This window comes from Lissotriton vulgaris, chromosome 4_1 (genome assembly GCF_964263255.1).
Source record: "Lissotriton vulgaris chromosome 4_1, aLisVul1.2, whole genome shotgun sequence".
NCBI classification, from domain to species: Eukaryota; Metazoa; Chordata; class Amphibia; order Caudata; family Salamandridae; genus Lissotriton; species Lissotriton vulgaris.
In genome coordinates, this window is record NC_141691.1 from 1818323524 (window position 1) to 1818336326 (window position 12803).

The 12803-nt window shown below is 44.6% G+C and overlaps 1 protein-coding gene across 1 annotated transcript in view; it reads right to left on the reverse strand.

Moving 5' to 3' along the window:
* The window catches only part of CSMD3 (CUB and Sushi multiple domains 3), a 2596150-nt gene that overhangs the window by 286987 nt on the left and 2296360 nt on the right, over positions 1-12803 (reverse strand). The gene's annotated exons all lie outside the window — the stretch shown is intronic.

The following is a 12803-nucleotide window of genomic DNA, read 5'->3' on the forward strand; positions in this document are numbered from 1 at the left end:
ACGAAAAGTACCCAGAAGATATTTTAGACCAGAAAATTAAGTAAAAGAAAGAATGTAGGCCTTTCCCCAAAGGCTTTAATACAACCTGAGTAAGAAAGGACTCTTCTAAATATTGTGAATTTCTATTTGGAAAGGTATGATCACTTTCTTCCTAGAACTGAAAGTGAGTTTATTCATTCACTGTAAGGTTTTGTCTTGTTCATGAAGGTCTCAGTGCCCTTTAAATATCAAATTCACAGTGAGGCACACCTAAAAGTAACATTTGCCATTTGCAGGCATAATAGCGTGAGTGAAATAGAATAGTGTTGGGGAAAAAAAGTGTTAGACTGTAAGAGAATATAAAAAAATCTGCTGATTAAAAAACACACACACGCATATAACTTGCACCACCCTCTGTCGTCAGAACACTAACTTGCCAACAGTACAGCAACAAAGAAAAGAAAAGTCAAAAGAGCAAAATTGCTAACAATGGAAATTATGACATGTCTTGTGTGCGTTGGAAAACAAAAATGCATGGTCTTTTTCTGCGTTTTAGCCACAACATAACTACGGAGCATATTACCAAGGCCCTTATCGCCGCTTTAGCGGGAATTTTTCCAGCAAAAGCGGCGATAATTTTATCGCCCTATTACCTAGCGACAGCTAGTAGGAGATACAGATCATCTTGGGGCCAGCTTTGCATGTCAGCGATATTTATCGCTAATGACATGCAAAGTGGGCGTGCCAAGATGTTAGCGACTGGAAACAGTCGCTAACATCGCTATCTCCTATTACCTACTTTTGCAAATATTTGCGCTAAGCGCGAATATCTCCAAAAGCTAACGCCTGCCCAGAGCAGTGTTTAGCCATGTTATTCAATGGTAGGTGGATAACATGGCTAAGAGCATTAGCTCGGTAATGCATGAATATCACTGACTTTTCAGCGATATTCATGCATTTCGGCCGATTTTTATCGCTTTTGAGATAAACTTTGATATTAGCAAGGTTTATCTGCGATAAAAATCAGCGGAGCTCGGCGATAATTATAATGCCGCTAAGCCAACATAGTGATAATCATCGCTAGTTGTTGGTAATATGTCACTACATTTTTAACAGTATGTTTTTCAAAGAATATGGGAACTGGAACTTTTGGGACCCCAGTCCTGTTAAAGAACTGCTTGGTGAATGTGCAAAAACCTTGCCATGAAAGACCCAAAGTTGATTTGCCCTGTTTTTGGAAAGTGTCAAGCTGATTTGTCAAATGGTGCCAAAGTTGTTAAGACAGATGCAAAAGTCTGGCTTCACCATAACAACAAAGGCATATATATATGTATATATATATAAAAAAAAATGTTTTGACTTGCCAATATCTTTGGCACCAATTGACGAATCGTCACAACATTTTCCCCCCAAAAAAGTAATTCTAATTATGCATGGAAAATTTCGTGACGATCCAGCAAGCAGGGGCTGAGAAAAAAAGGGAGTTAAAAAAGGGCATTTCTTTGGTAATTACCGTAGGGATTTTGAACACAACAACAGCCTTAACTGCTGGAAGGAATTACACCAAATTTGGCAGAAAGTTAGCTTTTGGTCCAGAAAGAGCCCTTTTTGTTATTTGGTGTAAATCTGTTCAGTAGTTTAAGAGTTATTAAAAGAAATGTGTGTATATATAGGGACGTGATCCTTAAGTGAATCCTACTGCTCTCGTGCAGAGATCTGATTGGTTGCCAACATTTCAACAACAATGTCAAAAGAAGGGGGAATGGTACGAATACCCTGACCCTGTAAGCCTGGTGCTGGGGACCCCGTCAGAGCAGAAAAGCTTTTTAAAAAAGCAAAATTGGCAGAAATCACAATGGATCCCACAAAAATATATGGGTTCCTGCATTTATTTATTTATGAACCCGAGTTGGGCCAGGTCTCTGGGGCATGCAATATAATAGAGATATTGAAATGGGGTGCAAGTGCCCCCTCCTTGTGCAAGCAGAGTGTTACCCCCTGAGACCAGCAACTAACCGCAGCTTTTGAATGAAAAAAGAAGAGGGTTGTGCAGACTCCCCTCTTACTTCCTAATTGTCCCAGGGACTACCTTTCTGGGGCACAAACAAATGACAAGAAAGTGAGGGGGGCTCCGGGCTATATTGCCTTTGGGGACCAGCACCTTCTGGAGGCATGGTCAAGTTGAAAGGGTACAGGGACTGCGCGACCCCCCCTCCAGGGCCATAAAGAGCCCTTGACCACCTCCCCAGGGCCTTCCTGTGGAAATAGAAGGAGGGAGGGCTTCACAGCTCCCCTCCTGGAGCCATTATTTGCTTTGGGGACCACCACCCACCAGGTCCAGCTCTCTCTGGCCTGGGGTGCCCACCTCCAGTCAAACTGCTCCCGCTTGCTGGGAGTGGATTTTTTATCTATTCCGCTGTCATGTGGGCAGGGAAGCGGATTACAGAATTGCTCTCACACACTGGGAGAAGCATTTTAGGCTGCTCCCTACATCTTGGAGCAATACTGCTTCTGTTGGAGGTGGGACACCAGCGAGACCGCAAATGATTGAGGTTTCTCCAGTGGTCCCATACAGGGGTCTTGGGTACTTTGGGTGGGCTCCAGGTCACCGAGGAGAAAGAGGCAGGGAGCTGAGGAGAGAGAAGGAGCTAGCAGAAAAGGGCAAAACAGAGGTCAGAAAAGCTTAGAGAAAAAGCAAAACAGAGGGTAGAAAAACAGATAGAAAATGCAAAACAGAATACAGAGAAACAGGCAGAAAAGGCAAAACACAGGGCCGAAATACATGCATAAAAAGGCAAAACAAAAGGTAGGAAGATGACAGATCAGGCATAATAGAGCAGAAGAGGGCAATACAGAGGGCAGAAAAACGTGCAGCAGTAGCAAAAGGAGGACAGAAAGACGAGCAGAGAAGGCAAAACAGAGGGCAGAAAAATAGCAAGAAAGGCAAAACTGAGAAGAAGAGGGCAAAACACAGGGCAAAACAACAAGCAGAGAAGGCAAAATGGAGGGTAGAACAATTAGTAGGAAAAGCAAAACAAAGGGCAGAAAAGGCAAATCAGAGCAGAAGAGGGCTAAACAGGGTGGAAAAACAAGCCAAAAAGACAAAACAGAGGACAGAAAAATAAGCATAAAAGGGAAAACAGAGGGTAGAAAAACGAGCAACAAAGCCAAAACAAAGGGTGGAATAATGAGGCGAAAAACAAAACATAGTAGAAGTGGGAAAAACAGAGGGTAATCGCTCACAACCACTGAGACACTCATGCACTCACTAACATACTCTCTCAAAGGTTACAATTCAGAAATAAAATGTGAAAAGAAATTTGAAATTCACTTTTAAAAACAAAGGTTACAGGATGTTATAAAAAATAGATATTCACACAAAAAAACAAAGGTTAGAGGGACATTATAGTTTGCAAATAGCACTAAAGATACCTTAGAAATTCAGTGAAAAGAACAAAGGTATCTATCAAGAACGATCATGATTTGCAAATCAAACTGCAAAGTGAGAAACCTTCATTCATTTTACAAAAACCTATTGGTAGTCGTCTCTTCATGTGTAAACCCTGATAACGTTTTAAATAGTAACATGTTGTACTAAAATGTAATTTGGATTTCGAACTATAAGTCTAATACTTATGTTCTTTTCTAAACCTTATATGAAATGAAGAACAAAAATGTTTCTTTAAGAGTACATCTGGGATTTTATTTAATTTCCTGAACTATTAAGTTCAGGTCTTCTTCCACCATTGAATATCTTGTTTACGAAGTGACACCTATTGGAAAGCAATACATTTCAGTCCTTAAAGTAATGAGCAATTGTTTCCCCAGATATGTCTCTTTGTGGGATTTTAATGAAGCAATCTTGCTAAACGAATTCTAGGCAGAGGCTTAATAAAAAGGAGTTGATGATCCATTAGGCAATTTTAATTATATTCACAGTTAATAAAGCTCTTCAAAGAAGCAGGCAAGTCATATATCTCTCAAATAACATCTGAAAAATGTGTTTCCACTAGTGACAAGTGTGTTTCACCGGTGTTTTGCTGTTATTTTTACATAGCATGCATTTAAATGGGACTAACTTCTTCTCATACGTTGTTTGACAGTAAGATGTCTTTCCAATTTAAAATATTCATGTTGTCAGAGTTATAAGTTAAAACGAGTTATTCAGTATACTGAAGGTCTGCAAATGCATACATTTACATAATATAGTCTTATGGCCCACTGTTGAGGTATATACTGGTTGTTAAAAGCTGGCCTAAAACGAGGCAGAAGGGCTATAAGACTATTAGAACATTCCATCTACTAAGGGTAGAGTGTTCTTAATTAAAAAGGGAGAAACATGAAGACAAACATTGGAATGCTGGAGGTCCGGGCTTATTACAGCCATCGTAAGCAAAAGCTACTCTATTGTCTTCAATGGAGCTGCCAATATTCCAACGTTCTAATGTTCATTAGTTGTTGGTCTAGCATTGCTAATGCCCAAAGAGTGACAGACCGCTGTACACCACAGGTTAACAACATATTTATTAAGAGTAGGAAAGGATCTATGTTTAATATCAAGCAGCAAACAAATATGTCGGCAACTTATATGGGAAATACTGTAACTGCGGACATTGGGGCATATTACCAACAACTAGCGATAATTTTTGTCTCTAACTTGTTTAGAGACAAAAATTATCGCCGCACATCGGCGATTTTTATCGCAGATAAACCTTGCTATTAGCAAGGTTTATTGCAAATGCGATAAAAAACGGCCGCAATGCATGAATATCGCTGAAAAGTCAGCGATATTCATGCATTATCGAGCAAATGCTCTTAGCCATGTTATCCACCTCCCATTGGATAACATGGCTAAGAACTGCTCAGGGCAGGTGTTAGCTTTTGGAGATATTCGCGCTTAGCGCGAATATCTCCAAAAGTTGGTAATAAGAGATAGCGATGTTAGGGACTGTTTCCAGTCGCTAACATCTTGGCACGCCCTCTTTGCATGTCATTAGTGATAAATATCACTGACATGCAAAGCGGGGCCCAAGATGGTCGCTATCTCCTATTAGCTGTCACTAACTGGTGTTAGCGACAGCTTGGTAATAGGGAGATAATTTTATCTCCGCTTTCTTGGCTTATAAAGCCAAAAAAGCGGAGATAAATACCCTTTATAAAATGCCCCATTGATTATAGGCATGATCTAGGTTAGAGCAGTATCACAAAAAACAATGGGGCATATTACCAACAACTAGCGATAATTTTTGTCTCTAACTTGTTTAGAGACAAAAATTATCGCTGCACATCGGCGATTTTTAACGCAGATAAACCTTGCTAATAGCAAGGTTTATCGCAAATGCGATACAAAACGGCCACAATGCATGAATATCGCTGAAAAGTCAGCGATATTCATGCATTATCGAGCAAATGCTCTTAGCCATGTTATCCACCTCCCATTGGATAACATGGCTAAGAACTGCTCAGGGCAGGTGTTAGCTTTTGTAGATATTCGCGCTTAGCGCGAATATCTCCAAAAGTTGGTAATAGGAGATAGCGATGTTAGGGACTGTTTCCAGTAGCTAACATCTTGGCACGCCCACTTTGCATGTCATTAGTGATAAATATCACTGACATGCAAAGCGGGGCCCAAGATGGTCGCTATCTCCTATTAGCTGTCACTAACTGGTGTTAGCGACAGCTTGGTAATAGGGAGCTAATTTTATCTCCGCTTTCTTGGCTTTTAAAGCCAAAAAAGCGGAGATAAACCCCCTTGATAATATGCCCCAATGTGTCAAATTGAAATTCAATGGGTGGGAAAATAAACACAGGAACAGCAGGAATATATACTATATGCATAGAACCCAAATCATGAACAAAAGTAGTAAATTCCCACTGTAGATTTATAATTATGTCTGGATGCACACGGCCTATATTGTGTGATTCAGAAACACTCCCAGAACTACAACTGAAAGTAGAGTCAGGCGCAGGCTTTCAGGCTTACTTCTGAGAATGACATTCAAATATTCCCACGTGCTGTAATGAGTTCTCTGCAGTGGAGATGTCTGCACTGGAGGAATAGAGGCCACGTACAAAAGCAATTTTTTTCTTTTGATCTCAGAGAAAATTTTGTCTCAGTAGAGAAAGCCTTTTGTCTACACTCCCACTGTTGGGATGGAAATGCCCTCTGCATGGCTGAAGACATATACCCCTGTCATGTGTGCCCAACTATACTCTTGCATGGATCCCTAATGCTGATATTTTGCCTTAGGCAAATACGATCATGAATGTGTGCCAGGACAAATGCCTGTCTCATGGATTGCAGTCTTGTTGAACTGGGAGGGGAGCCTAAAGCACTACCTACATAGTGGTGGAAATCTACCGCTTCAATAAGCGTTAAGCAGCACAAGCACAGTGGTGGCTGCATACCCTACGTCCCTGGAGTGAAACCCACAGGCTCACTCACATTTGTAAAAGTTCTGCTGCTGTATGCCTAACTCACTCTTGGCCTACATAAGGTAGATGTGTAGTGCTGCACAGGAGTAGTTACTGCGCTGGATGCATGTGTGTACTGAGTAGTACATGTGGGATTGGTGAACGCTCTGAGTGTTTGAATGCCTACAAAGAATCCATGACATGAAAGATGTAATGCTGTGCAGTGTGTGTGCAATTAAAGTATGTGCTAAGTGTATGTGTGCTCGTGAGAAGTACAATACATAAAGGGTGAATTGTTGTGCAGTGTGCATGTGGTGATTGTGTGTGCTGTCAAAGTGTGTGTTTGTAAATAGCATACCATGGTACAATATAGAAAGGTTCAGTGCTGAACAGAACACTCAGACTGAAACGGTGTACTGAATGCATGTCTACTTGTAAGGGTACAATGCTTGGAGATGACAGTGCTGACCTGTAAGTGTGCTGTGAATGTACACTGAGAAAGTGTGCCTACAATGGCACATTACAAAGAGGACCGTGGGTTCCATTTTAGGAAGCCCAGGCCTGCCTTGAGAAGACATGAGGGGGAAAGAACCCCCCAGACAGATGTATGCATTGCTGCATGCCTGTGAGATCGGTGAGACAAACAGTGGAGGAAAGGAGGAAGGGATCCCTCTTTTACACTTCAAAAGGCTGCTCTTTGATTCAGAGATAGATCACAAGCAAGGAGTCTGGACACATCTCAGGGAAAGAGATGAGACTCATAAGGGAATCATAAAGAGTAGGGCTTGGAGCCTGGGGGTCAACATTTTTAGGCTCATATCATTGTGACTGACACCCAGGTATGGACTCTGAGCACTCCCATGAATTGTGTTATGGGCGAATCAGTTTCAGAGTATTGCCTCCTGTGACAGACATCTTTTCAGAAGAAAAAAGAAAGAGAGGAATGTATGCTTCAAAAGAAGCAGAAACCCAACATAAAACGTTAAAGACTCAGATTCTAAATCACGGAAGAAGTGTGGAGAAGTGTGGCTCAATGGTTAGAGCAGCAGACCCTGATGCAGAGGTCTGGCCAGGGACCAGGGTTCAATTCCCGCCTTGGCTGGTCTTGCTAGATCGTGGGCACATAATTCCTAGGACCAGATTTCTCGCCTCGCTGCCTATTCTAATCAAGGGTCCCATGCTTCAACTCTGGGCAATAGCTTGCTTAGACTCCACAACGGCCCCCAACAGAGCTAGGGATGCCTGGTTGCACCCTGGGGATGCCCAGGAGTGGACATTTCATGGGGAAAAACCAGGAAGGTTTCCCTGGCGGTATGAGTACAGCGCCAGGACACTCTGGAGTATCAGTGTGCTTTACAAGTACGTCTACATTTACATTTACATTAGCTATCTGGAAAAGGACTATAAGAAGGGGTGGATGAGACCCTAAAATGTGTCATCTGCCAAGCAGCCAGATGGGCTGTGTGAGGATGTGAAGCTCGGAAACACTTCTGCCTGTAACCAGGACTGGACGCAAAGGCTTGCTAGTCTCCCTTATGTGTATGGGGACATCACCCAAAAAAGGTGATGTCCCCATACACATAAGGCAGGTTAACCAAGAGCACCTGCCCTGAAGCCTGGAAAACCAGCACCTGCCTGCTGGCCAAGACCAGTGTGCCCTGTGAGGAAGAAGACACCACTAGAGGAAGGTAGGTCCAGGCGGGAGCCTTACCATGAGGACTCCCTGTGTGCAGTGGAGGCTGCATCTGAACAGGGGTGGTGTTTGGCGGGTTGGATTGAATAAAAAACACTTTTTCATCAGCATATGCCGCAAGTCTCTACTCATCTTCTTTTCTTCTTCTGCAGTCTGCTCCGAAAGCACCCAGGCTTCCGACTCTGCCAGCCAATCACGACACTACAGGAGGAGTCTCTTGATTGGTCTGAGTCAATCAATCAATCAAGGCATTTATAGAGCGCCCTACTCACCCGGAGGGTCTCAAGGCGCTTAGGGGGGGGAAGGGGGGGTGCCGCTACTGCTTGAACAGCCAGGTCTTGAGCTTCTTCCTGAAGGAGAGGTGGTTTTGGGTCAGGCGAAGGTCGGTCGGGAGGGTGTTCCAGGTCTTGGCGGCCAGGTAGGAGAAGGACCTTCCTCCTGTTGTCGCTCTTCGGATGCGGGGGACGGCGGCGAAGGCGTGGTTGGTCGATCGGAGGTGGCGTTTGGGAGCGTAGAAGTTGAGGCGGTTGTTGAGGTAGCTCGGGCCTTGGCCGTGTAGGGCTTTGTGTTCGTGGTTGAGGAGACGGAAGGTGATTCTCTTGTTGATGGGGAGCCAGTGCAGGTCTCTCAGATGTCCGGAGATGTGGCTGCGTCGGGGGATGTCGAGGATGAGTCTGGCTGAGGCGTTCTGGATCCGCTGGATTCTCTTCTGGAGCTTGGCGGTGGTTCCGACGTAGAGGGCGTTGCCGTAGTCCAGTCGGCTGGTGACGAGGGCCTGGGTGACCGTCTTCCTGGTCTCGGTGGGGATCCACCGGAAGATCTTCCGTAGCATGCGCAGGATGTTGAAACAGGACACGGAGACGGCGTTGACTTGTCTGGTCATGGAGAGGGAGGAGTCCAGGATGAAGCCCAGGTTGCGTGTGTGGTCTGTCGGTTTGGGTGCGGTGCCCAGGGCAGGGGGCCACCAGGAGTCGTCCCAGGCGGAGGGTGAGGAGCCCAGAATGAGAACTTCCGTCTTGTCTGAGTTCAGCTTCAGGCGGCTGGTCGTCATCCACTCGGCTACTTCTTTCATCCCTTCGTGGAGGTTGGTTCTGGCGGCGGCGGGGTCGTTGGTCAGGGAGAGGATCAGCTGGGTGTCGTCGGCGTAGGAGATGATGTTGAGGTTGTGTTGGCGTGCGATGGCCGCAAGGGGGCTCATATAGACGTTGAAGAGGGTGGGGCTGAGTGAGGAGCCCTGAGGAACGCCGCAGATGACTTCCGTGGCTGCAGATCTGAACGGTGGTAGGCGTACTCTCTGTGTCCTTCCAGCGAGGAAGGAGAGAATCCACTCCAGGGCCTTTTCCTGGATTCCGATGTTGCTGAGGCGCTGCACTAGGGTGCGGTGGCAAACAGTGTCGAACGCCACGGAGAGGTCTAGGAGGATGAGGGCCGCTGTTTCACCGTTGTCCAGCAGGGCTCGGATGCCATCGGTGGCAGCGATAAGGGCGGTCTCGGTGCTGTGCCTTTTTAGACACTCAGGCAGTGCCTGAGAGGCTAAGCATGTTCTACATATGGCTGTGCAACACAGGCCAATGGAGAACATGCCAACTACGCATGACTGTTTGACCGGCTGCAGAGGGTTGGTCAAAGCATCATAAGCATGTAGGGAGTGCAAACCACTCCTGCTCTTTGCGTCAGCGGGCCAGACCCTTCCCCGCCCTGAGTCACAAAATAAAAATAAAATGATAATAACTTCTGGATATTTTCATTTTATTTTTATTTTTCACTGCTCAACAAGCAGTGAGGAAATGCTACTCCGCCTTAGCAGAGGAGCCGCCACTGCCTGTGTGAGGATTCGCCTGTTCACTGATCAGGTAACTGCCCATGAGCAGTGTCAGCAAAGTGACCTCCATCTGCCAGGAGAGGGCTATAGTGGACTGAGCCATTAATAAAGCCTCATTAAGGACTGAACAGGCCCGCACCACTGCGCTGTGGTGATCCTGGATGCCATAGGGGGCAGCCATCAAAGTAGCTACTGTAAGAGTTGCTGAGATTCATAACCATGTTGGTGGGCACTATGTCCTATGTCCATACTATGTAGCTACACGACAACCCCATTTGCCAGGAGGGGGTTGCTGCAGAATTATGGCCACTGCAAGAAAGAGAGACTACCGCTATGTATGGCATGTTGGAACCGCACTATGAGGGAACTGCCCCTGACTGACCACTGAGGGCTGCTGAGGGCACCGTGGATGATATTGCACACTCGCTGGGCTCCATTCTGGAGCTGAGAAAGTCTTCCCCGGTGCCCTGCTGGGTTAAGCCAACTTACAGGATCTTTGTGAGCTATGAGCTTCTCCAACAATTGAGAGAACTCTGGCAACGCCGTACAAGAAGGAAAGCCTGCAGTGCCAGGTGCTACCGTGAAGGCAACCTGCCTTTTCAAAGCAGAGCAGCAATCGTGGTTGCTCACTCAAAGGGCAGCAGCTGCACCTCTGAACTGCAAGAGCGGGCAAGACGTGAACTGGGCAGGTTTGATAATCGGGGACCTGCTTCTAACCGTACTGTAGCACCATTGACATTTTTGACTAAACTTAAAGAGTCAAAAGGGAACTCCCGAGTATGACCTGGTAGTGGGTATTCACTGAATGTGAACACCAGTGAATGCGGAATACCCCCAAACATGTTACATAAAGGAAGGTGGTCAGGGATTTGCCTGACAACTAGTAGAGACCCAACCTCAAGGGGATTGTGTTGTTGCTTCCGAATGTCATACTCCTTTACATGTGTTAAGTGAGAAACAAAATGCAACTTTTTCTTATAAAAGCAAGATTTGACTGGGCATTGATTCATTATTCGTACTGCTTGCACTTTGATTTAGGAGTCATGTACAATTCTACCCCTTGAGGGAGTCTTGTCTGCTAGACCACAGCTACTACTGAAAGTCAAGTAAAGAAGGGGTAGTTCGGCCAGTTGGTCAGGCCCTATAGTAGGACCGGCCCTGAGATATCAGTAGTAAATGGCCTCAACCACCATGGTGATGCCCTGAAGCTTCTGTGTGCCTGTGGCACTCTGAAAGGTGTTCTGACAGCCAAGAAAACTGGAGATGATCTGTTCCCCTTCCTACCCTCAAAGTAGACTTACTCCTGCTCTTTGATGGTGTAACTGTTTGACAATTTCAAGGGTGGAAATGGGAATGTGAGGAGTTTAGAAATGCCTAACATTGTAAATGATTGTGGATGTTCCCAAACATCCAAGGCAAAACATGCTTTGGAATATCTATTTCGCACCCTTTGAATGGGATTTAGGAGTCTGGCATTCTCTGTGCAGGAAACATCCTTTACAACGCAACTTTTACTCCGCACTACCATTACGACGCATCTATTACAACACAAGTCGTTACAACGACTTGCGCTGGAGGGCGCTGTAGGATAGGGAATAGTTTAATTTTCTATCCAACACCTTCCCTACTATCCACGGGGACTGGAGTTGGAATAGAAAATTAGACTATTCCACTATCCAGCGCCCCCCAACGCAAGTCGTTGTAACGACTTGCGTTGTAAAAACTGCGTTGTAATAGCATGCGGAGTAAAAGCATGCGTTGTGATGACATACATCCCCCGGTGCATGGAAAATAAGCACTAAATGCATATACACCTGCCAGGAATCCCTTTGAGGATCCCCAGTGAGAGAATGTAAAGTTGCACTTATTACTGCATTTGCGTGTGAAGTGGCAACTCAGAAAAGTGGTATACATTAGTATGTAGAGAAAGAGTCACATGCAATTTCAGTGCAGAAGGATCTCTAATGCAACAATCTCAAATATTTACACCACACAACACTATTAATAATAGCATCTTCATTTTCAGAGTTTTGGGAAACTGGAATCCAAGGTCCATTCTTGGAACAGGTGTTAATATCTCCAAATGGTTACACTACATCCCTCTGTGTCTAAATTCAAAGCTCTATGTTTGGCATTCTTCGGGGTTTTACACTCCCTGTGTGTGTACTTGCTAACCTTTTAGCTCAGTTGGGTAGATGATACGCTGCTTTCAACAGGACTCTTCACCTACTCCATCTCTGACTAACAACTTACACCTTGTGCACGGGTGGATGTCAAAAAATGGTCTTAAATTGAACCTATCCAAAACAGAGCTTCTGGTTTCACTGCCTGAAACAGGACCCTCTGATGCCCTATCCTGGCCCTTTGTACTGATTTATGTCCTCCACTTCTGCCTCAGTTCATAATATAGTATCAAATAGAAATTACCTGGCCTCCAATTCTCATTACTGCTTATTTATTCAGCAGATTTCAAATACATTACATACAGTTATTGTACCTCACTTTAACATTTGTGTATATTACAATTTCCTTTCTACAACAGTTGTAAATTTTAAGTGCATTCAGGGATACTCATCTCATTCTTCAGAACAATTTGTGCAAACAATAATGAAAAAACCATTAAAAACATGTCAATACGGTAAAGCATATCATTGCATAGATTCTTTTGTAGATTCAACAATAATTACACCAGTCAATATTATACAACGTCTGCCTGCCTGTGCTAAGGTTATTCACACTTCATTCTTTTGTAAAGCACACATATGACGTGCTACGGGGAATTAGATATTCTTTGGATTCTCTCTAGGGGTGTGTTTTTATGTTATTGCACCCTCACAAGAGTCCCATTTAATAAGGTTTCCTTCTTATCGACCGCCCATCATCAACCATGGAGCT